Source organism: Microcaecilia unicolor, chromosome 5 (genome assembly GCF_901765095.1).
Source record: "Microcaecilia unicolor chromosome 5, aMicUni1.1, whole genome shotgun sequence".
Lineage (NCBI taxonomy): Eukaryota > Metazoa > Chordata > Amphibia > Gymnophiona > Siphonopidae > Microcaecilia > Microcaecilia unicolor.
In genome coordinates, this window is record NC_044035.1 from 277859670 (window position 1) to 277884559 (window position 24890).

Consider the following 24890-nt stretch of genomic DNA (forward strand, 5'->3'; position numbering starts at 1 on the left):
CCCTTCCATATTTAGGTACTTGCATTTACACCAGCTCTATGGCTAGCATACATGTGGGTGCCTAAATGTTAGGTGCACTGATATCCTATCATGCCCCTCAGAGCTTGAAGATGGAGATGCCTTGTTATAGAATTGCCTTCATGGAGCCCCATTTTAAGGCAGGTTTCACTTAGAAATCTGAATTGGAATTGTATGAATATACTGAAAACATTCAACCCCTGTGTGCTTCCTTCTTACAACTTGAAATAAACTTTAAACTAGGTTCCATGTCATTAATCCTTTTTTTATTTCACAATTCTCCCACATTTGTTTGTGTCAAAAGCTCAGACATGCCAAACACAGGGGCTGGAGGTTCTTGGGACCCCCCAGACCCCTTTGCAATGCAAGGTCCTGGTGGCCTATTGCCCCTCACCCCCCACCCAAAGCCCGTGACATGGGGGCTGGAGGTCTGGTGGACCTCCAGTCTCTTGATCCCCCCCCCCTGACACAAGTGCATAGGGAGCTGGAGATATGGTGAATCTCCAGCCCCCTAACCCCCCTTGCACCCCAATAAAAAAACCATGCTGACCCAGTGGGCTGCAATCACAAGCCCCCCAACTTAGTGGTCTAGTAGCCACATTTCCCATCCACCCCTATATCTGAATGGCGAAGAAGGGAGTAGTACACTCCCTCCTCTTCCAGCACCGCCTTGAAAATGGCGGTGCCCAGCTTTGCCCGTCCATGGTGGTGATGCACTGTGCAGGGCTGGGCACCACCACGTTCAAGGCTGCACCGCCATTTTCAGAGCTGCACTGAAAGAGGAGGGAGTGTACTATTCCCTCCTCTGCCACTCAGATACAGGGGAGAGGGTAGGGAGAGGACTGCTATACTACCAGGTTGGGGGGTTTGTGATTGCAGCATACTGGGCCACCAGGGCTTTTTATTGGGGTGTGAGGGGACTGGAGAGCCACCAGATTTCCAGCCCCCTATGAATTTGTGTCGGGAGGGTGTCAGGGGGACTGGAGGTCCTCCAGCCCTCATGTCACTGGCTTGGGGGTTGGTGGTTGAGGTTCCTGTGAGGGGGCTCAGGGGCTCCTATGGGGGGGGGGGGTCCATTGGGGGGATGGGGCACCGCTAGAATGCAAATGCATGCTGGACAGGGCTCACCATTGCTCCCCAATGTTCTTCAAACCCTAATGCTAGCTTCAAGATGGTGTAGGATTTGCCACAGGCAGTGCACCAGTGTTTGGTGTGCTGCCTGCTGATCATTGGGGAGGAATAATAAATTACCTGTTTAGCATGCATTTGCATGCTACTTGTGGTCTGAGCCTGTGAACGCGTTCGGGGACACTGATCATGGGGCGGTAGTAAATGTGGACACTAGTATGGTGCTATTAGCCTCTGGCACCCGCATTTGCTTCTGATCATTAACCTGCAAGTTAGTTACTAGTGTGGAACTTGCATTAACTGCTAGCATGTGTTAATTGCCACTCAGCTTAGTAAATAGGCTGCAAAATTAAAAAAAAAAAATACCACAAACCATTATCAAACAGATTTGTTTAATTAAATGTAAAAAGTCCCATGAAAGCTTTTTTGTTTTGTTTCATTTCATCTTCAGCACATGCTATTTGCTAATCGTGCATGTGGAGTGTAATTTACAAAGAACAATCCTAGGTTTCAAGACACATAGAGGTGCATTTTATACAAGACACACAACTTTTAAATGATGAGTATGTGTGACCTGGGAAGTAGCAGAGCTACTATAATGAAGATTAACTTTATTTAATCTGTGTCATCAATACCTCATTAGTTACAGTCCTAGCCAAGGGCAGAAAGACAGCTCCAGTAAGTCATTAAGAAAACAATAGTTCAGGGAATAGCCATCACTATTGAGGCTGTATTAACAGACCAATTAACATTAGCAGTGGTTTCATGTCCTAAAAGAGGGTAGCTGTGGTCCCATTTCTCATGACCAGATAATTCAAGCTGGTTTTGTTGCTGTATATTTATTAAGGGACTGATGATATTTTCTCTTTTATTTGCAGACAACTTTCAACACACCTGGGGCCCTGTGTACTAAGGCACGCTAGCATTTTTAGCGTGTGCTAAAATTTAGCACGCGTTAACACTAGAGACACCCATATATTTCTATGGGTGTTTCTAGCATTAGTGCGCTAAGTTGTAGCATGCACTAAAAACACTAGCACACCTACAGCGTGGCTTAGTAAACAGGGCCCTTAATCTATTAGCATTAAAGCAGAAATACTTTTATTATCTTTCTTTCCCAAGTTTCCCAGGGCGATGATGTCTATCATGTTGCTATTCTTTAATATGCTTTCCTTTTGCAAGAAAAGCACATTCTGTCTTAAGACCAACTCTGCTTTATGTATTTTTCATTTCTTCATTGAGCTTCCAGTTATATGTCATTTTTGTTATGATTTAGCAGTATCGGCTGCAAGCTTAACCTTTTCTAAGAAGTACCGCTATAACATGATTCATCTTCTTGGTTAGATAGGAGAAATAGAACCTTTATCATTATAAACATGGTCTTTCCACTCTACCTGGGGTTGTTTATATGGTTGCATGTGTTTATTCTTAACAGAGTAATTTTAGATACAGGATCAGCATTACTACTGCTACTTCAAAGCAAAAACAATAAAGTGCTTCCATTTGTCATCCTTCCATTCTTTCCTCAGAGAAACATGCTTTCTTTAAATTTGTAATGCCACCGGATTTCTACTTGAGTACTTTCTGTAGTCAAATGAAGGTCTGCCCATTATCTAAATTGTTCCTTGTTTCTTGTGGATGTGTCATAGAAATTCTGCCATTTAAAATAAATGAGGTTGCATATTGCATTTATTGTTAGATACATGGTATTCTATATTTTTGTTAATTGTATAAAACATTTTGTAATGCTAAGTTTGCTAGATCCATTCCTTGCACTCTAAAGAAAAGGAAAAAGAAAACAAGAGAGGAAGATTCGCAGAATAATATATCTAATAAAACTTTTCAGATACCATTTAGAAGAGTCTTTTCAAGACTGCAATAAAATTAGAGCTATTGCTACTGGAAAAATGTTCATTTTCTATCCAGACTAGGGAAGCGCAATTATTCCCAGTTGCCATTCAAGTCTGTTAAACATAAGTAAACCTGTTATTATATCAAATGAAATCTTTGTTAGTCAGTCATATTACAACATTACTGACCATTCTTTAATCACAAAAGCATAAACGCGAATCAGAAAGCAACTAATTCACAAAGCCTTAGCAAATGTTTTAGTTAAGTAGAAAAACTGTGGCTCATACAAATGATCTAAATGCATTTTAAACCAGAAAGCTCTATAAACTGAAAGGTTTACTAAAACGCTTTCCTGGGCAGTGGAATTTGATGAAGAGGTTCTGGTAGAGATTTTCTTTCTGAATGATTATCTGCGTGCAGCTGTATATCCATAATGGCTCAGTGGGAGCATTTCAGTGCTGTTCGGCACAATCATCAGGACAACTCTTGTAATAGACAGCATCATCAAAATTAATGGTATTTTTCAAATGTATGAAGCAGTCTAAAATATAGAACTCCAGTTCTTCAACATAGAGGATTTTAATTCAATTCCCCAAAGTGGAACCATGTTGGAAAGCTAGCTAGAGGCTAGAGTGCTTCCAACACAATGTTTTACTAATTTTGCTAAAATAAATTGGAAAAGTCCAAATATGGAGGGGGGGGGGGGGGGGGGGACACAGGGTTTTTATAAAATTACCCAGAGGACATGTATGCAAAAGTGACAAAAGGCCTACTTTTACATGACTCAAGTGTAGACCTGTTCAGAGGTGGTGTTTAGGCAGAGCACAGGGAAGCTTCGATTTATACGCATCCTATATAATAATTCTCACCTCCAACGTTCCATGCTTGGGACCGTGGCTCCCTGGCTGCAAGTGGTCTGCGAGGCAGACATGCACGGACGTCACTGACGTCAACACAGCTGATTCCAAGGCAAGGGGAGGAGTAGGGAAACATGCACAGCGTGTTTCCCTACTCCTCCTACTGCCTCGGAATCAGCTGTCACCCCCCCCCCCGCGCTATGGCCCCCTCGAAACCCACCCCCTCCCGCGAACCTGTCGATCCCCCCCCGCCGGAACGCCGAAAACTGCCGCCGCCGTTGTTGTGCTATCTTCCCTTCCCTTCCCTTCCCTTCCCGTAGGTTATTCAATCATCTTCTTAGAAAGTTTAACTCCGTGCGTCTGACGTCAGACGCACGGAGTTAAACTTCCTAAGAAGATGATTGAACAACCTACAGGAAGGGAAGGGAAGGGAAGGTAGCACAACAACGGTGGCGGCGGCGGCGGTGGCGGCAGTTTTCAGCGTTCCGGGGTGGGGGGGATCGACAGGTTCGTGGGAGGGGGTGGGTTCGAGGGGGCCATAGCACGGGGGGGGGGGGGGGAATTGCCTGCCTAAGGCCCGTTTCCTTGCCTACAGAAACAGGCCTTTTTTACTAGTTGTTTATAAAATACTAGTAAAAAAGGCCCGTTTCTGACACAAATGAAACGGATGCTAGCAAGGTTTTCCTCGGAGCGTGTATGTTTGGGAGAGTGTATGTGAGAGTGACTGTGTGTGAGAGAGAGAGTGAAAGTGTGAGTGTGTGTATGTGTGAGAGAGAGAGTGAGTCTGGGTGTGAGTGTGTCTGTCAGAGTGTGTGTGTGTGTGAGAATGAGAGTGTGTGCAAGTGCGTATGTGAGACACAGTGTGAGAGAGAGAGTGTGTGTGTGTGAGACAGTGTGTGTGAGACACAGATTCTCTGTGAGAGTGAGTGTATGAGACCAAGCGAGTGTGTGAGTGACTGTGTGACACACAGAGAGTGAATGTGATACAGTGTGAGACAGAGTGTGTAAGAGTGAGAGTCAGAAAGACATTGTATGTGAGAGAGAGAGAGTGTGTGTGTGTGACAAAGATACCTCCCTTCCTCTCTCTATCTCTCTGGTATCAGCCCCCCCCCCCTCTCTCTGTTGTCTGAGATTCCCGCCACTGCACCCAAGCAATTGGTGTGCTGGAGGAGGGGGAGAGAGAGAGAGTGTGTGTGTTGGTGGGGGGTGGGGAGGATGTGTTGGGGGGGGGTCAGCTTGGAAGAAGAGGGGTGCGGGGGGTTCATGAAGCGCTACCAGATGTGAGTGAGAGAGTGAGTGTGTGGGGGGGGGGGTTCAGAAAGCGATGCCAGATGACAGAGTGTGTGAGTGTTGGAGGGGCAGGGGGTTCAGGAAGCGCTGCCAGATGAGAGAGAGAGAGAGTGAGTGAGTGTGTGTGTGTGTGTGTGTGTGTGTGTGTATGGGGTTTCAGGAAGCGCTGCCAGATGAGAGAGAGTGAGTGTGTGGGGGGGGGGGGGGGGTCAGGAAGTGCTGCCAGTTGAGAGAGTGAGTGAGTGTGTGTTTGTATGGGGTTTCAGGAAGTGCTGCCAGATGAGAGAGAGGGTGTGTGTGTTTTGTGTGGGTATATGGGGGGGTTCAGCTTGGAAGAAGAGGGGTGTGGGGGTTCTGGAAGTGCTGCCAGATGAGTGAGTGAGTGTGTGTGTGTGGGGGGGCGGTTTATTAAGCATTGCCAGATGAGAGTGTGTGTGTTTGGGGCGTGGGTTCAGGAAGCACTGGCAGAAGAGTGAGAGTGTGTGTGTGTGTTGGGGGGGGGGGAGGGTTCAGGAAGCGGAGCCAAATAAGAATAAGTGTGTGTGTGTGGGGGGGGGGGTTCAGGAACGGCTGCCAGATTAGTGAGTGAGTGTCTGTGTGTGTGTGTACGGGGGTTCAGGAAGCGCTGCCAGATGAGAGTGAGAGAGTGTGTGTGTGTTGGAGGGGTGTGTGGGGGTGTGTGTGTGTTGGGGGTTTCAGCTTGGAAGAAGAGGGGTGTGTGGTGCTGCCAGATGAGTGAGTGAGTGTGTGTGTGTGGGGGGGGGGGGGCGTTTTATCAAGCGTTTCCAAATGTGAGTGTGTGTGTGTGTGGGGGAAAGGGGGGGTTCAGGAAGGACTGTCAGATGAGAATGTGTGTGTGTGTGTGAGTGTGTGTGAGTGTTGTATAGTTCAGTTTTGTGGGGGGGGGTCCTGCTTTAAAGAAGAAGGAAGGAAGCGCCTCCTCAGCGCGATGCCCCCCCCCCGCCGCCATCCTACCCATTGCAATGCACCCGCCCGCTGCCATCCCACCCACCGTCGCCATCGCACCCACCATCGCGTAGTTTTGCTGGCGGGTGACCCAAAATCCCGCCAGCAGAAGTCCTGTGTTGTCTGCTGAGTCTCACTCCAGCAATCTTTGGCGTTGCTTGCTAGCCTGTGCAGGGCGTGGTTCTGTGCGTCTGACGTCCTGCACGTGCAGGACGTCAGATGCACAGAAGCCCTGCCTGCACAGGCTAGCAACGCCGAAGATCACTGGAGTGAGACTCAGCAGACAACACAGGACTTCTGCTGGCGGGGTTCGGGACCCCCGCCGGCAAAGCAACACGACAGTGGGTGGCTTAGGGGGGGTGTTTTGGGGGGGTGTTGCGGGGGGGTGTTGCACCTCCTGCATTCTGTGGGCGGGGCTTCTTTCGAACTGCAGCTTTGGTGGGTGGCTTGGGGGGGGGGGGGTTGAACCTCGAACACTGGTGTCCGGAGTCATTTGGACTCCGGAGCTTTGGAGGTGGTTTCCCTCCAGATTTTTTCCGCGGGTGGGTCTGAAGGTTGGTGGGCTTCGTTTCCTAGGCAGGGGGAGGAGTAGGGAAACACGCTCTGCGTGTTTCCCTACTCTTCCACCTGCTTGGTTGCGATCCCTTTCTTTAGTTTACTGTTCTGAAGACAACATTCTGACGTTTGACGCATGGGCGGGGCACGGGTCAGTGGAGTGGCTTCACCACCATGAATCCACGAACCCTTCAGGGAGTGATTGAGTGACTTCAGAACGTTGTCTTCAGAACGTTGAGGGTGAGTTTTATTATAGTACATATGTGTTACAAGAAATGATTTATTTGGGGAAAAGAGCTCTAGAGAGCACTCGCTACTGTTTATAATTTAAGAGCAGGTGCTGTATTTATAAGTTTTAGGATATTAATTTCTCCACCAATCACCAAAGGTGATAATTGCAATAAATTAAATAAATTAAGTATATATAAAAGATACCATATACTCAGAACACAAAGAGACCGTAATTTTAGCTTCAAAAAGGTTGATTTAATATACAATTGCACACGAGAGGTAGGTTTTAAGAGATCTTTACAGATAATCTGTGCTTAAGTAAGGCAAAGTAGCAGGTCTAGATCAAAAGTTATGTTACTTACAAGTCCTTGTTACAAGCATGCTGTGGTCCAGCTGATTGATGAGCACATGTTTCAGGAGCAAGGCATCAGCGGACCCCAAAGAGAGCAGCAGGTCCCAAGAGGAGGCAGGTTCCAAGAGAGCGAGCTGGGCTGTTTCCAGGCCTTTTATAATGTTAGCAGAGAAGCATGGTGTGTGCATGTCCTGGATATTTTGCAAGGCATTATGGTTAATGTAGTCTGTTCACATGACCACATTATAAGTCCTTCCTTTCTGCACATGTCTGAAAGCTGATGGGAGGGGCAGGTATACCTTTGACAAGCAAATGTCCTGTTTATGGTTTCCCCTCTGAAGTCTTTGTCTTCAATGGGGTATTGCAGACTTTCAGTCTCTTGGGTCTTTGGTTTTCAGAGATGTCCTGATGAGCGTCCAGGTACCCACCTTAGTCATGCTTTTGTTCAGTCCTTTTAGGTGGGAGGGCAGAGAGAGTTATATATCTCTCTTTTGTCTTTGTTAAGTGTTTGTAATTAACTATCCCTGCTATCAGAAGTTCCCAGAAAAAGGAATGGGGAGAGAGGGGCTTGAAATGAAACTATTTTCTCTGCTGCAGTGTCAAATATATAAAAGCTGCACAAATATATTGGTGTATATATAATCCAGCAAAATATAATAAACTGATACCATTACATATGCATACATCCAAACATGTGGGTCTGCATCTGAGCAGGTGTACATGTCTGAAGCTTCAATCTAGGTATGATTTCTGCCACTTTGCTCCTAGTAATTTATAAAGATAGATAGGTGATTATCCAGCTTATTTTCGAAAGAGAAAGACGCCCATATTTCAACCCAAATCGGGAGATGTGCGTCCGTTTCCCGTGGGCGCCCAAATTGGTATAATCAAAACCCGATTTTTGGCGTCCTCAACTGCAGTCCGTCACGGAGACAAACAAAGATCATGGGGGTGTGTCGGAGGCATGGCAAAGGCGGGACTGGGGCGTGGTTATCGGCCGAGGAGAGATGGGCGTCTTTAGCTGATAATCGAAACAAGAAGGGCGTTTTTGATGAGAATTTGGTCCGCTTTATTTTGACCCTTTTTTTTCCAGGTCCAAGTCCCAAAAAAGTTCCACAACTGACCAGATGACCACCGGAGGGAATCGGGGATCATCTCCCCTGACTGCCCCAGTGGTCACTAACCCCCTCCCACCAAAAAAAACCCACTTTACAAACTTTTCTTCCCAGCCTGCATGCCAGCCTCAAATGCCGTACCCACCTCCATGACAGCAGAATGTGTTCTATCCTCTGACAGCCTTTCCCTGGTTCTGATGTGGCTCTCGGGTGAGTGTGACACCTTTTCTGTTAAGGGCACTGCAGAGTCACATCAGCAATGCATTGTGGTGGGTGTAGGGTATTGGGCTCCGTGATTCCAGTAGCTTGTGTTAAATGCTCACAATGTTGGTAGTTGGTAGGCTCTACTCCCATGGTGCTTTTCCCTCTGCTTACTGGGTCAGAGTGTGCCCTGTTTTGTTTCCAGTAGTCCATGAGGTAGTGGTCATTTGTGTAAGACACTTTTAGATCCCTTTCATGTGTTAGCCACGTTACAGCACTTAGTTCTTACCTTGAATGTTGCTGAAAGAGGGCATTGTACATCATTCTGCCAGCTCGGACCTACTGCTAATCTCAGTACCAGCGAGACTCATTGCCAGTGGGGCACAACCTCTGATCTGCAGTTAACTGTGAGTAAATGTGCTTATTCAAATAAAGGACATTTTCAGTGAGATTAGTCTTCAGGTGTGAACTGTTGTGCCAAGGTTATACACCAGCAACAAGTCCTGTCCCTGGAGCACTTTTAGTGGGTACTGCAGTGCACTTCAGGCAGGCAGACCCAGGCCCATCCCCCCACCCATAACACTTGTGGTGGTAAATGGGAGGCCTCTAAAATCCACTGTACCTACATGTAGTTGCCCCCTTCACCCCTAAGAGCTATGGTAGTGTTGTACATTTGTCCCTCCCACGACCAAATGGCTTGGATTGGGACGTTTCTGAGCTGGGCGTTTTTAGTTTCCATTATCGCTAAAAAAAAAAAAAACGCCCATCTCAGAAGGGACCAAATCCATGGCATTTGATCCGTCCAAACCGTATTTTCAAAACGAAAGATGGACGCCCATCTTTTTCGATAATACGGTCTGTCCCGCCTGTTTACATACCCGTTTTCAGACATTGACACCCATGGAGATGGGTGTTCGCGTTCGATTATGCCCCTCCACGTGTGTTTATAAAAATAGGAGGTCACATGTCATTGTCTTTTTGTGCTTTAGGCTCCAGTGTACCTACTTTTGCCAAATCACATATGGCATAGCATATTAGTAAGTGTTTTTTCTTATTCATTCAGTGGATGCAGATGAATTTAGCAGGAATATGGGCACCTCAGTAAGAGATTAGTCTGCTAAATTTCAGCCATATCTGAAAATGGATTGTGCCACAATCTGTGTGTAGGATGGACAGACATACAGATCAATTGAGCATTGGCAATAAATATAACCTCAGTAACAGGCTGAGCCCACTCCCCACTTCATCATATAGATGGTTTTTGGAAAGATGGGTTTTAGGAGTGGGAAGGATCTTAAAGAAAGGAACTGTTTGAGTAGGAAGACTTGAGGTGGATTAACAGTAGCCTAATTGTTAGATCAGTCGGTTGACAATCTGGGGAACTAGGTTCACTTCCCACTATGGCTGCTTATGATCCTGGAAAAGTCACTTAACTCTCCATTGCCTCTGGTACAAAAATGAAGATTGTGAGTCCGTTAAGGAAAAAGAAAGAACTGGAATATAATAACAGTAAACTGCTTTGGTTATACCATAGAAAAGTGGTATATCAAATCCATGACCCTTTAACAGTTTAGAACTGGGCAGTGGGCTGAGAGGAAGGTTAGAGATAGGAAGAGGGAAGAACTGCTGTTATGTTTGATGTTGAATAGGGGATTTTCAAGTTGTGGGTTAAGGGGGTACTAGTGTGTTATAGTTTGTACCAGCAGAATATAATGTAGCAAGCAGGCCTAGAGCTCAGGTAGAGATAATTAGCTACTTGAGGTCTATTAGAAAAGTGTAGTGGTGAACTTAAAAAAAAAAGTTAAATAGTTCTGCATAAAGGCAGGACAAGACAAAGAGAGAGATGGCAATGGTAATCCCTGTTGTAAAGCTTCAGGAGAAAATCAGAGAGATGAAATGCAGTGAGTCTAATGGATAGACCCCTGAGGGGAGGAATTCTTGCAGGAAAGAATGCTGTGGTGTTATTAAAGAATTGTCAGAGTTTGGGGAAGCGGATTAGAGGCAACATGTTTGCCTTGCAAGCTCTGGAGTAGAATCCATAGTAATAATAATCACCTGGTGTTTAAATGCCTGGGCATATAGTCTGTGCTAGAAGAAAAAACTATAATACCTTTTGAGATACACTCAGTTCAATTGTTCTCCTCATATTAAAATTGTTTAAGTGGCCTAAAATGCATTATTAATTTAGGCACAATAAGACAAAAATTGCCAAGGAAATTTAATGGATGAGTAGCTGCCTCCTTTTCATGTACACCATTTTCAGGTCTGATCCTTGCCCATTGACAATCATCCCCCTCCCCTCAAAAAAAAAGAGGTCTTAGAAATACAGGCTGATAACCTGTCCTTCCCAGAATGGCTAAATTCCATTTGAGAATTATGTTGTTCAGTGTGCCATCCTTTGACAGTGCATTGACTTTGATTAGAAAGTGCAGTCAAGGCACCCTCCTTGCTAAGGCAGACATTGAATCAGGTTTTGTGTTGCTTCCAATCCACCCAAACAGTTTCTCCCAAAGTTGGCACAACTATCAAGTAACCTAAAACCCTTTTGTTTCTTAACTATATCTATGACTCTATCTATGTATAGATAATTGATTTTAAAAAAAGGCAGATTCCTAAAGCCATTTATCTTGGTAAATGGACAAGTTGAGAAACACCCATTCTTCCTGGGGTTAAAAATACACATTGATGGATCTCTGAGTGGAGCTGTTTTGCTTTGAATGTATCTGCTCTTTGCTATCCCTAAAAGATGTTTTAGGTGACCACCTAGTCTGCTTAATGGTTAAGCCTATTCTGGCATCCCTTCGTTGGGATTCCAGTTCTAAGGTTTCATTTACTATGATAAATGCATGCAAGTGTACTGATCTAACTCACGTGCAACCTTCAAGGTGTTCAGCATATTTGCCAAATAAGTGGTAGAGAAGCATTCTAGTTCTGCATCTGTGATTCTTATTGATTTGGCTTTCTATTTACAATCCAGGGAGGGGGGGGGGGGGTACAATAGGTTGTGAATAGTTTTCCCAGGTCTTCTGGGCGATGTCTGCTGGTTTCAAAATTCCTTTGGCTATTGACAAATCACAAGGTATCTGGATTGCTTGTTGATAAGCTGATGAAGATGTCGGCCTCATTGCTACCAAATGGACATCAAAAATGTTGCAGGTAGGATATTCTTCTACAGTCTAACTAGAGCAATTGCTGGTCTCTCCCTTGATCATGCCATATGTGAGTTAGGAGAGCACTGGAGAGGGAGTTGAAAGAGGAGGGTAGAAGGAGAATTAGAATACTGAGATGGAAAAAGAGAGGATTGAGGGAAACCCATTTTAAATGTGGTAAGCATTTTAAACTGTTGTAAGCTTGCACTAGTACTTACCACATCTTAATGAAATGACCCTTATCAGGCTTATTTTCAAAAGAGAAGGGTGCCCATCTTTCGACACAAATCGGGAGATGGGCGTCCTTCTCTCAGGGTCGCCCAACTCGGCATAATTGAAAGCCAATTTTGGGTATCCCCAACTGCTTCCCATTGCGGGGATGACCAAAGTTCCCGGGAGCATGTCGGAGGTGTCACGAAGGTGGGACTGGGGCGTGCCTAAGAGATGGGCCTCCTCAAGTGATAATGGAAAAAAAGAAGGGCGTCCCTGATGAACACTTGGCTGACTTTACTTGGTCCTTTATTTTTTATGAGCAACCCACAAAAATGTGCCCTAAATGACCAGATGACCACTGGAGGGAATCGGGGATGACCTCCCCTTACTCCCCCAGTGGTCACTAACCACTTCCCACCCTGAAAAAAACAACTTTAAAACTTTTGTCTTTTTTTTTAGAGTATGGGTGACCTCCTTTGCTATGCCTCCGTCCCTGCGACGGCAGTTGAGGACGTCCTTCGCTATTTATTTATTTAGATTTTACTCACACCTTTTTCAGAAGTAGTTCAAGGTGAGTTACATTCAGGTACACTGGATATTTCTATGCCTCCATCCCTGCAATAAATAGCAAAGGACATCGTGAACTGCCGTCACAGAGGCATAGTGAAGGACATCCCTCACCCATACTCTAAAAAAAAAATACAAAAGTTTTTAAAGTTGTTTTTTTTCGGGGTGGGAGGTGGTTAGTAACCACTGCATGCCTTTTTCCATTCAGTTAGTGCATCAGTTAGTCCACTGCAGTGCCCCCTAAGGTGCCCAGTTGGTGTGCTGGCATGTCAAGGGGACCAGTGCACTATGAATGCTGGCTCCTCCCATGACCAAATGACTTGGATTTGGTCATTTTTAAGATGGCTGAAAACCGGGGATGACCATCTTTAAGGTTGACCTAAATGTTGAGATTTGGGCATCCCCGACCGTATTATCGAAACAAAAGATGGACACCCATCTTGCTTCGATAATACAGGTTTCCCCGCCCCTTCACGGGACGTCCTTAGAGATGGGTGCCCTTAAGATGGTCATCCCCGTTCGATTATGCCCCTCCACATGAATTAGTCAGCTTTTCACAAAAGACAGGGGGACCATCCAATCTGAGGCATCAGCTTTGGAAACATACCTGACTGTCTCTAATTTGACAATGCACAGGAACTTATATGTTGATTCTATAGTTCTACTGAACATCATGACAAGGGTTTAGAGATCTAATGTTGCAAAGCAAGCCTGTAAAATGTAATTATTTATGGAATTGGAAAACATTCTGTATCCATGCTGATTCATCCAGATATTACTTATTGGGGAAATTGTTACAGGGGATCAGAGTATACTGACAGGGGGTGTTTTCAATTCTTTCATCTTATTTTCCTCCTACAAGATATACATGAATAAATAAATAATGCTGACTTCAGAGTTTATCCTAGAAAATGTCAGAGCTTATTCTACAGGGGATAAAATATGATAATATTTTTGTATTTCTTTGTCTTCATCTTAAGCCAAAATAGGTGTCTCTGATCATAGGCATAGCATTGTCTCTTAGGGGCCCTTTTACTAAACTTTGTTAAGCACTAAAATGCACTTAAAAAGAGAAAAAAAGGCTTACCACAAAATATGTTAAAGTATTTTGCTGTAATTTGCCTATCAGCATGCACCCCATGGGCAGGAAATTCACATGGAAGTATTATTTAGCTAGCTTGTTCACGCTACTTAGATAATTAAGGGTTAATGCAGGAGTACTTATCACCTCCTAAATAAATAAATAAAATAATAATCCTTAAAATACTGGAGGTAGGGAATGAATAAAGTTTTCTTTACCCACCTGACTCTCTCATTCATAAAGAGTCTCTCACACACATTTTCACATCTACACACTCTCCATCACTCTCTCTCTCTCCTCCTCACCCCACCCGGCATAACTTTCCCCAATCAACAGGAAAAGTCTGTTGCAGATCCTCCATCTTTTTCCGTCTCATCACTTCCATGCCATCCTTTCCAAGTCCCCACTAAAGCAGATTCAAGGCTTCCTCTCACTCCCCCTATTCCCAAAACATCCTAGATCCTTCTGGTCTAGGACTGCAAAAATGCTGAACAGTGGCACCAATTTGTGACAAATATAGCATACGTCCAGAGATACAAATCATGTACTCATAGACCTGACCACATGCCTGTTTCCTCATTCTGCATGATTATGCTTATTAAACATGAATCCCCTGTGGTAGAAATGGTTGGGGAAGTCACCAGACCCATGAGCATATGTATTGGCTCAAAGGCTTCAAACTCACAATGTGCAAAGTTTAGGGCTGCAAAAGACAGAACAAGACTGAAGATGCCCAAGGCAGAGCAACTTTGCTCATCTCTCCCCAGTAATTGTGGCATTGAAATTCAATACCAGCACCCAAAACATTTGGGGGCATGAAACTGACCAGAACTATAGAAAATGTAATACAAACATCCTCTTAGATCTTAGTAGAATTACATGAGGCCATCTAGTTTTGAAAAATGAAAGGTTGAATTATATGTTTTTAATAGGTCAGTTGTTTCTTTTCCTTTTTTCTTGATACATAGAGGGGCATAATTGAACGGGGTTGACCATCTCTAAGGGCGCCCATCTCTAAGGACGTCCCGGCGAAGGGGTGGGGAAACCTGTATTATCGAAACAAGAAGGGCGTCTATCTTTCGTTTTGATAATACGATTGGGGACACCCAAATCTGACATTTAGGTCGACCTTAGAGATGGTCGACCTAAATGTTGAGATGGTCGACCTTAGAGATGGTCATTCCCGGTTTTTGGCCATAATGGAAACCAAGGACGCCCATCTCAAAAATGACCAAATCCAAGGCATTTGGTCATGGGAGGAGCCAGCATTCGTAGTGCACTGGTTCCCTTCACATGCCAGGACACCAACCGGGCACCCAAGGGGGTACTGCAGTGTACTTCACAAATTGCTCCCAGGTGCATAGCTCCCTTACCTTCGGTGCTGAGCCCCCCAACCCCCTCCCAAAACCCACTCCCCACAACTGTATACCACTACCATAGCCCTAAGGGGTGAAGGGGGGCACCTACATGTGGGTACAGTGTGTTTCTGGTGAGTTTTGAAGGGCTCACATTTACCAGCACAAGTGTAAGAGGTGAGGGGGGGATGGGCCTGGGTCTGTCTGCCTGAAGTGCACTGCACCCAATAAACTGCTCCAGGGACCTGCATACTGCTGTCATGGAGCTGGGTATGACATTTGAGGCTGGCATAGAGGCTGTCAAAAAATTATTTTTTTTAGGGTGGGAGAGGGTTGTTGATCACTGGGGGAGTAAGGGGAGGTCATCCCCGATTCCCTCCAGTGATCATCTGGTCAGTTTGGGCACCTTTTTGAGGCTTGGTCATGAAAAAAATGGACCAAGTAAAGTTGACCTATATGCTCATCAGAGACGCCCTTCTTTTTTTTCCGTTATTGGCCGAGGACGCCCATCTCTTAAGCACACCACGGTCCCGCCTTCGCTACGCCTCTGACACGTCCCCGTGAATTTTGGTCATCCCCACAATGGACTGCAGTTGAAGGTGCCCAAAATCGGCTTTCAATTATTCTGATTTGGGCGACTCTGAGAGAAGGACGCCCATCTCCCGATTTGCGTCGGAAGATGGGCGCCCTTCTCTTTCGAAATGCCCCTGATAGTGATGAAATAATTTGCAAATGAACAACTTAGAAACATGGACTATAGTTTCTTTCTAAAACTAGAAATTTTAGACCTAATAAATCAGGGAATGAGAGTCAGTGCTTGTAGCTCTAGGATTATTGAGGGACTTTCAATCCTGGGAAAATCCTGAGAAAAAAGTTGTATATTTGAAAAAAAAAAAAAAAACTGAAAGAAACCAGAGATTGAAGTAAGAAACATCAGCGAACTTCAAATCTATCAAGAAGTGGACATAGCATTGATCCAAAGTATTTTTTTTTTTTTGTTACATTTGTACCCCGCACTTTCCCACTCATGGCAGGCTCAATGTGGCAATGGAGGGTTAAGTGACTGGCCCAGAGTCACAAGGAGCTGCCTGAAGTGGGAATCAAACTCAGTTTCTCAGGATCAAAGTCCACCACCCTAACCACTAGGCCACTCTTCCACTCATGCAGAGCAACTGCCCCCACTAATTTGATATATACCTTTGCACATCTGAAGAAACACATTTAGATCCTTTTTGTGTAGAGCACTGCATAAGAATTTAATGCTGCTTTTCTTGTACTCTGTTCTTTACACTCCTTTCCTCCCCTAAACAATAATTATGATGACATCTTTACCAGTTTTGCAGATATCTCATTTCAGTTATTAATATCATCAGGTGATGGCTACAGAAACATATAGCATATAGGGTAAGAGTTGAAATTGACATTGAAGAACAAATAGGGGAGGAAAAGATATTGTATTTAGAACTTGCTCTGAAAGAGAAAAGCATCTAAGTTGAGCTGTGGTGACTATTAGAACCTCCCTCCTGCAGTGCAAAACAGGAACTCATCAAATGTAAGGATGATGATCTAATAATTAATTAATAGATCTGGTTGAGAGCACTGATTTACTGTGCATGCTCAACTTGTCATACTGTTTCATGATTTTTTATGCAGCTAATTGCATTTCCCCTCCTTGATGTAAATGTTTGTGTTGGTTTGCAATATGCAGTACTAGCTTTAGAGTGCAGGAAGCTTCCCTGTTGTTTTGCAGCAATCAAAACTCTGTTTGGCTTAAGGAAGCATTTTGATTATATATTGATGAACATGTCACCAGCTGACTATTTTGTGTAGGGAAAGCACTTTTCCTCTTTCTAGTTTGCATAGTAAGCTGAAATACAGCAGTGCTTTCATCATTTATTTTAGGCGATCAGCCTCCTGAACTCCCAATCCACATAATAATAGTAGCAACCAAGGATCAAGTACATGTGTGAGATGCCATTGATTTGCTTTTGCAGTAGTCAACTGTTTTCCTCTTCGTTTGCTTTCTTCCCCATCCTAGGATCCTGGAACTTGTTTTCTTCTTAGCCTAGTAATACAGGTAATAAACACACCCAGAACATTCTCTACCTTCAAAAGAGCCTTTCATGACAGTTGTGCATATTCCCCTGTACATTTCAGTCTGAGGATCAAGAACAAAGTCAGAGAATGGAACTGCATATTCTCTACAGTGAACAATCAGGACAGCGAGCAAATAATTTAAGATAAATTATTACTGGAGTACTCAGGGTACTATACATTGACACCAATATTCAGACCATGGGAGAGAGCCTGGCTAACTCCCGTGGCCAGTAGTCAGCCCAGATATTCAATTTCGGGCTGTTTCCGGTGACCGACATTGAATATCCAGTTTATTTTTGGCTGATTTAAACTTAACGAGCTAAGTCAGTATTTGAAGATAGCCAGTTTTGTTTAAACTGGCCAAAGATATCCCAGCTATTTACACAGCCTAATGTGACTGCTTACAATAGCCGGCTATATGACGCGATATAGCCAGTTATGTCCTAGCCACTAACTGGGAATATTCAGCAGGGGATAACTGGTTATCCCCCATTGAATACCAGCTGGTTAAGTGCCATTTAACCAACCAGGTGCCATTCCTGAATATTGAGGGGGGGGGGGGTTAATATTTTCTAGATATATAGCAATTCATCTGAGGACGATTATTTTGTATTCACCACAAAATATTCATTTTTTCTTTTATTGTTTGTTCATTTGCTATAAAGGAAAAGAAAGCCATATTACAAGGTGTCATATCCCAGATGGCTTCCAAAACATTTTTTTTAAAATAAAGTCTTCAAGCACATATCTAATGATAGTGAAGCCAAGGACAGTGTGATCTGGTGACAGTAAGGAACTAGATACATGAAAATTACAGTCACAGTTTGAAATTATTGAATTAAAAAAAAAATAAAGTGCTTTTTGTGGTATGAACATTGCACTTATCAAACATTTTTAATCCTTTCCAATATATCTGGATTGAAAAAAATATTTAATAAGACAAATTTTACCACAAAAAGTACTTTATTATTTGTTTTATTCATTTTTCTCCTAAGAATATATTTACATTTTTAGTTTCAATACTATTAAAAAGAAAACCAGCTGAGACCAATGTAGTGCAGATAGTGTTAACAGCACAAAAGCCAGTGAGGTTTTGTTATAGTGCCTGAAACAGATGGCATTATTGGGTTTTGTTATGAACACAAACTTAAAAGCAGTCAGCCTATCCTTGATGGAAGTATATGTTGTAATGGCTAGGCAATATCATCATCTCAGGAAAATAGTCCTATAAAAATCAGTGTTGAAGGTACTGTTCAACATTTTTACTTTGGACATAACTCCACTTATGAAGGGCTAGAGCAGTGTGGAGGAGTAGCCTAATGGTTGCAGTGGCCTGAGAAAATGGGGAACTGGGTCTGGGATCCAAGATGGCACCTTACTAAGCTGCTGCGAGTCTTGGAACTTCCGATTAACAATGCCGAAGCGCAGAGGGAAGCTAGTGGCCAGAGCCTCATCACTGACTCCCTCTTTACCTGGATCCATTGAGAGATTTCTGAGACCGTAGACGGTTAACCAGGATAGCGGAATGCTGCCAGTAGGGAGCGTCGGTGTTTCGGGAGAATCAACCTCCCCTGGCTTTGAGACCATGCTGAGCCCCGCTATGCGCACCCCACCTCCTCAGCTGGTTGGAGCGAGCTCCTTTCTCGATGACTCGACGGGGCCTCCCCGCGAGTGTAACATGGGCCCGGAAGAATGTCGAGCTGCAGGTTTGCTTCTATCAGAAAGAGGAATGGGAGGCCTTGAGCCTGTGAGACCACCACGGACTGAGGAGGCAGGAACCGAGGGTCAGGACAAGCTACCTGTGAAGTCTTCTGAAAGGTTTGCAATTCCAGTGGAGTTAGTAGTCAAGCCAAAGGAGGTTACACTTGATGCTTCATGGGATCTCGTTTCTAATCTGGGGCAGACTTTTCTGAAGCAAATTAATGAGACTATACCTAAAGTAAATTCATTAGAAACTGCCTTACAAGAGATAGAGGAAAAGATTAAAGTTGCTGAAGACAACGGAGAAAAAATGGAACAAAGAGTTATGAAATTGGAATCAGTACAAACTTTGATGACAAATGATTTGACAAATCTTAGGAGAAAATTGGAAATATTTGACAATTACACTAAAAATCATAATCTAAGATTTGTCAATTTTCCCAGGATAATGACTGTTGTTCCTCTTGATATGCTAAAATGTTATATGCGGGATATTTTGAATATACCAGAACATAATTTGCCTCCATTTACCTTAGCATATTATATCCCAGGAAAGGAACCGAACCAAGTTTTGGACTCATTAGATGTATCTCGTTTGCTTGAGACTTCTGACACCGAATTAGCAATGGCTGCAACCGTTGCATTATTACCTGATAAAAACTGGATCTTTCATCTGTTTTTCCGTAATAAAGATAAACCCTTTTGGGGTTTTAAAGTATTATTATTTCCTGATGCTTCTAAGGAGACACGGAGACGAAGGAAACAATTCTTGCTCCTTAAGTCTGAAGTGTTGCACTTGGGGGGGCACCTTTTTTTAAGATACCCCTGCAAGTGCATAATAAGACTTGCTGAGAAGAAATATGTCTTTACAGAACCGGCACATGTAACAGCCCTGATAGCATCGGCGACTAGGGATGAGCGTCAATGTATAATTAACTGAACTTAGTTTTTTTTTTTTGTAATTTACCTGATTTACTCACGGAATTCCTAAATCTTGGATCCTAAATTATGGACTTGAGTATCAATATTTACCTTATTCTGATGATGCTTCTCTAACCAAGATGTTTCTTGTAAAATATGATTGAACTGAAAAAAGAATAAATAAAAAAAAAGAAAATGAGGAACTGGATTCAAATCCCACTGCAGCTCCTTGTAACTCTGGGAAGTCACTTTGGGCCGTGTTTACTAAGGTGCACTAGCATTTTTAGTGTGTGCTAAAAATTAGCATGCACTAACCATGTAGACACATATAGGAATATTATGAGCATCTACACGGTTAACGTATACTAATGCTTAGCACACACTAAAAATGCTAACGAGCCTCTAGCATGGCTTAGTAAACAGGGTCCTTAGCCTTCTGTTGCCCCAGGTACAAAGTAAGGGGCCCTTTCACTAAGGTGCACCCAAAAGTGGCCTGTTCTGGTGTAGGTGCATGTTTTGAAAGCCTGCTGGTCCATTTCCTGAGTGTGTCTAGAAAAAAGGGGATTTTTGTAATGTGCTGGAAAATGGACATGCGGCAAAATTAAAACCAGCGTGCATCCATTTTCAGCCTGAGATCTTAACGCCACCCAATGACTTAGCAGTAGGATCTCATACACTAACCAGGTGGTAAGCATGCAGCATATACCAACTGCTGATTACTGCTGGGTATGGGCCCCACGCATGCCAAAAATGTAATTACTGCCTAGGCCACGCTGTAGCCAGGTGGTAGGCCAATTTGACCTGCGTTGGATCATGTAGGTGCCTATGCACTTTTGTAAAAGGGCCCCTAAGTGCCTGTATGTAACATGAAAGCCACCTTGATTGTAACCACAGAAAGCCAGTATATCAAATCCCATTCACTTTCCCTAGGAGTAGCCTAGTGGTTAGTACAGTAGACTTTGATCCTGGGGAATTGAGTTTGATTCCCACTGCAGCTCCTTGTGACTCTGGGCAAGTCACTTAACCCTCCATTGCCCCTGGTACAAATAAGTATCTGAATATATTATGTAAACCGCTTTGAATGTAGTTGCAAAAACAACAGAAAGGTGGTATATCAAGTCCTATTTCCCTTCCCTTTAGATTTATTAAAAAACTCTACTATGTTACCCATATATGATGATCTCCAAATGATTCAGTGACAGATAGAATGTGAGTCAGTACCACATGCTAGCTGTCATGACTGCTGATAGCATAGCTACACTTAATGTCAGAACCTTATTTACCATACTAGAGGTATTAGTATGCTAGATGATGACTTTTTTCCCATTTATATAGAGCAGTGATTCTCAACCCTCAGGACACACCTAGCCAGTAAGGTTTTCAGGATATCCAAAATGAATATGCATGAGATAGATTTGCATACCATATGACAGGCAACACAAAAGTCTGCAAGAGGGGAGGATATCGTGGCAATTATCAACTTTAATTGCCAACCATTGAAGTAACTCAAAATGAATTGGCAAATGGACTTATAAAAATGTATAAAGTACCATCTATAATGTCTACTGTTGAGGTACAAATATTGAAAAACTATTAGGCTCAAAGAGAGAAGTTCATTTTAAAGAAACAACTAATGTGAGGCATTATCCTTGTGGAAGCTGTATATGGTGCTATTATGCAATCATTGGACTGGAGTGGGTGCCCCCAGGTTGGTGTACCGTGATAAATCAGAGATCTCAGATAGATTGTAAGACAGGTTATGTGGTTTATTTTGTCATTATCTGTCCTTGCACATTTGATATATATTGGTTGTACTAGTAGGAATAAAAGCAGTAGCATAAAAGCCAAGTCACTGTGAAGATTATGAAAACCCCATTGGTTGAACACTCTGTACAGGATATAAAATGGATGTTTATAGATCAGTTTCTACTCTTTATAGAGAAGGTGTTTAATTACTGTGAACAGTGGTGAATTTCTATGTTAGGAATGGTGCATCAGGATGGGCTTAATAATATGATTGAATGGCAACCGTTATGATTGGTGCATTTGAACTGATCCACAGTATTGCAAGTAATTGGCAAGCTTATAATCCTGGTCTAAACAAGACATTTATTATCAATCAATTGAAGACCAAACAGTCACCAAACAGGAAGTTTGAAAAATATAATTGTGCCAAAAAGCATAATGTGAATTATAGTATAGGGTTGACATGGAGGAAAAGGTCTCATAAATCACCCAGTCAATTCTCCATGATTAAAGGAGTATTTTGTGACTTTTGGTGATGAATATAATCACTGCCCAAAAACCTTTTCCATCCTAAACCATATGCTGTGCACACAATGTGAATACTAGCAAATAAGAATCACTAGCAGTACTTTGCAGAATGAGGCAATGTGGTACTTATCTCCGGCTCCACCATACCTGACTGATATCCGTTTCACAGTTGCTTTGTCAAGGGAAAGAGCTTAACCTGGGGAAATAATGGAGTCACTTCTCTCAATTGGTGAACATGCAAAAACCAACTACGGTTGTGGAAATAAAACAAAATAAAACTTGGACTTACAGTAGCCTCATATGCCTGATGCTGACACTGCTTACTAGAAAATGGCGGTGGCATCTTTTTAACAGGGAATGCCGGTTGATGAACCTATCAACTGGATTGCCAGAGACCTGTGTCCTGTCATCAAAGCTATCTGGAGACACATTTGCTTATTACATCTTCATATAAAGCAGCCCCAATTGGATATGGGTATTTAAACCCAAAGGTTCAAGTGTGTTTAAATGAAAAATCCAAAAAAAGCTCTCTCTGAAGTAACAGTCTGTTGACATCCCCACCATGTGTAGAAGGAAAAATATGGTCAATACCGAAGCATTTTAGATCTTGGAAACCACAAAGTTGTACGATTGGGGCTCCAAGACACTGTTTTGATACACAGGATCTGTGTTCTGTGATGCTTGCATGTAAGGTTCTCTTGGTTTTACCGATATACAGCTTGTCGCAAGGACGCTTAAGTGCATATTCTGCTTATTTTCAAACGAGAAGGCTGGCCATCTTCTGACACAAATCGGGAGATGGCCGGCCTTCTCCTAAAGCCGGCCAAATTGGTATAATCGAAAGCCGATTTTGTCCGGCTTCAACTGCTTTCCATCTCAGAACTGGCGAAAGTTCAAGGGGGTGTGTCAGCAGTGTACCGAAGGCAGGACTGGGGCGTGGTTAAGAGATGGCCGGCTTCGACCGATAATGGAAAAAAGAAAGAAGAAAGCCGGCCCTGACGAGCTTTTGGCAGACTTTACTTGGTCCTTTTTTGTTCATGACCAAGCCTCAAAAAGGTGCCCCAACTGACCAGATGACCACCAGAGGGAATGGGAGATAGCCTCCCCTTACTCCCCCAGTGGTCACCAACCCCCTGCCACCCCCCCAAAAAATATAAAAAACATTTTTTTGCCAGCCTCTATGCCAGTCTCAAATGTCATACCCAGGGTGCAGTGCACTTCAGACAGGCGGACCCAGGCCCATCCCCCCCTACCTCTTACACTTGTGGTGGTAAATGGGAGTCCTCCAAAAAACCCCAAAACCCACTGTACCCACATGTAGGTGCCCCCCTTCATCCCTAAGGGCTATGGTAGTGGTGTACAGTTGTGGGGAGTGGGTTTTGGGGGAGATTTGGGGGGCTCAGCACACAAGGTAAAGGAGTTATGTACCTGGGATCAGTTTGTGAAGTCCACTGTAGTGCCCCCTAGAGTGCCCGGTTGGTATCCTGGCATGTCAGAGGGACCAGTGCACTACAAATGCTGGCTCCTCTCACGACCAAGTGCCTTGGATTTGGCCAGGTTTGAGATGGCCGCCATTAGTTTCCATTATCGGCGAAAACCAATGGCGGCCATCTCTAACGCCGGCGATCTCTAGGGGCAGGCCAAATGTTGAGATTTGGCAGGCCCCAACCATATTATCGAAACGAAAGATGGACGACCCGTTCGATTATGGCCCTCTATATCACATTCATAGATCAACAAGTTTTATGATGTTTCAAAAAATATTGTTTCTTGCCTGCTGGATTGACAAAACTATCTAATTTGGTAATGTTGCAAGTTTTGCATTCTAGAACACCGCATTTGAAATGTCCCACTTGTAATACAGCAAGGTCCTTAATGGCTGTGGGTAGCTGTGCAGGGCTTAGTAACTCCTTTACATTCTTTGAACATGAGAAGGCTACTAGTAAATGTTAGTCTTGAAAGACTGGGTGAGTCTGGATATTATGCTTTAGAGAAAAGAAAAAATGATCAAATATTCTGTACAAGAGCCATCCATAGGAAGCCAGTGCAGCCTATCCAAATGAGGGGTAGCATGGTCACATCTTTTCTTTTTCAACACTATGTTAGCTGCAGTGTTTTGTAAAAGTTGTAATTTTGAAATTAGTTGAGAAGACAGAAGACAATATATGCTATTACAATAATCTAAAGAAGATAGAACAACAGACTGAACCAACACAGAAGAATGCTTCTCTGATAATAATGCACAAATATACCTAAGTTGATGCAATTGCTGCTGCTTTGCTACTCTCTTTATTCAACTGGGAACAATAAAAATACATAAAAATGAAATCAAAAAGAAAAAAATTCTCTTTCTTTGCCTATCCTAGGGTGTGTTTGACTGCTCATGCTCATTTGCCCCTCTCACTCTGCCATATGAAATGTTCAAGCTACTCCTCATGCCATTTTGTGTCATTCTTGGTATCTGGGATGCTATTGCTTCTACTACTGATGTCTGCCTACAAAATTCATAAAACTTGGATAGAACACCACATTCTATTACTACTACTACTACTACTACTACCTATCATTTTTATAGTGCTACAAGATGTACACAGTGTTGTACACTTGAACATGTAAGAGACAGTCCCTGCTTGACAGAGCTTACAATCTAATAAAGATAGACAAGCAGGACAAATAAGTGATTACAGAATTACTTATGGTAGGAAGAATTGAAACAGACATGGGTGCCAAACAAGTGAATAGGAGTTAAGAGTTAAAAGCAGCCTCAAAAAAGTGGGCTTTTAGCCTTAATTTGAATTCTGCCAGACACAGAGCTTGACATATCAACACAGAAAGTCTGTTACTGAAGAGCTGCAGAGTGAATGCACTTATAAGTAAATTAAAGGGAGTTTGAACCATATACAGAAACAGATAGGGAGCCAATGAAATAACTTGAGGAGAGGGCTACTGTAAACATAGTGACGCTGGT

The 24890-nt window shown here is 43.3% G+C and overlaps 1 long non-coding RNA gene across 1 annotated transcript; it reads right to left on the reverse strand.

Annotated features, from left to right (window-relative positions):
• Positions 1–1062: 1062 nt before the first annotated feature.
• Positions 1063–20920, reverse strand: LOC115471019. The gene is made up of 4 exons (XR_003942271.1): positions 20910–20920; positions 14983–14985; positions 1331–1411; positions 1063–1074 (listed from the first exon to the last, which is right to left on the reverse strand). It is a non-coding gene; the product is annotated as an uncharacterized LOC115471019 (long non-coding RNA).
• Between the last annotated feature and the right edge of the window lie 3970 nt (positions 20921–24890).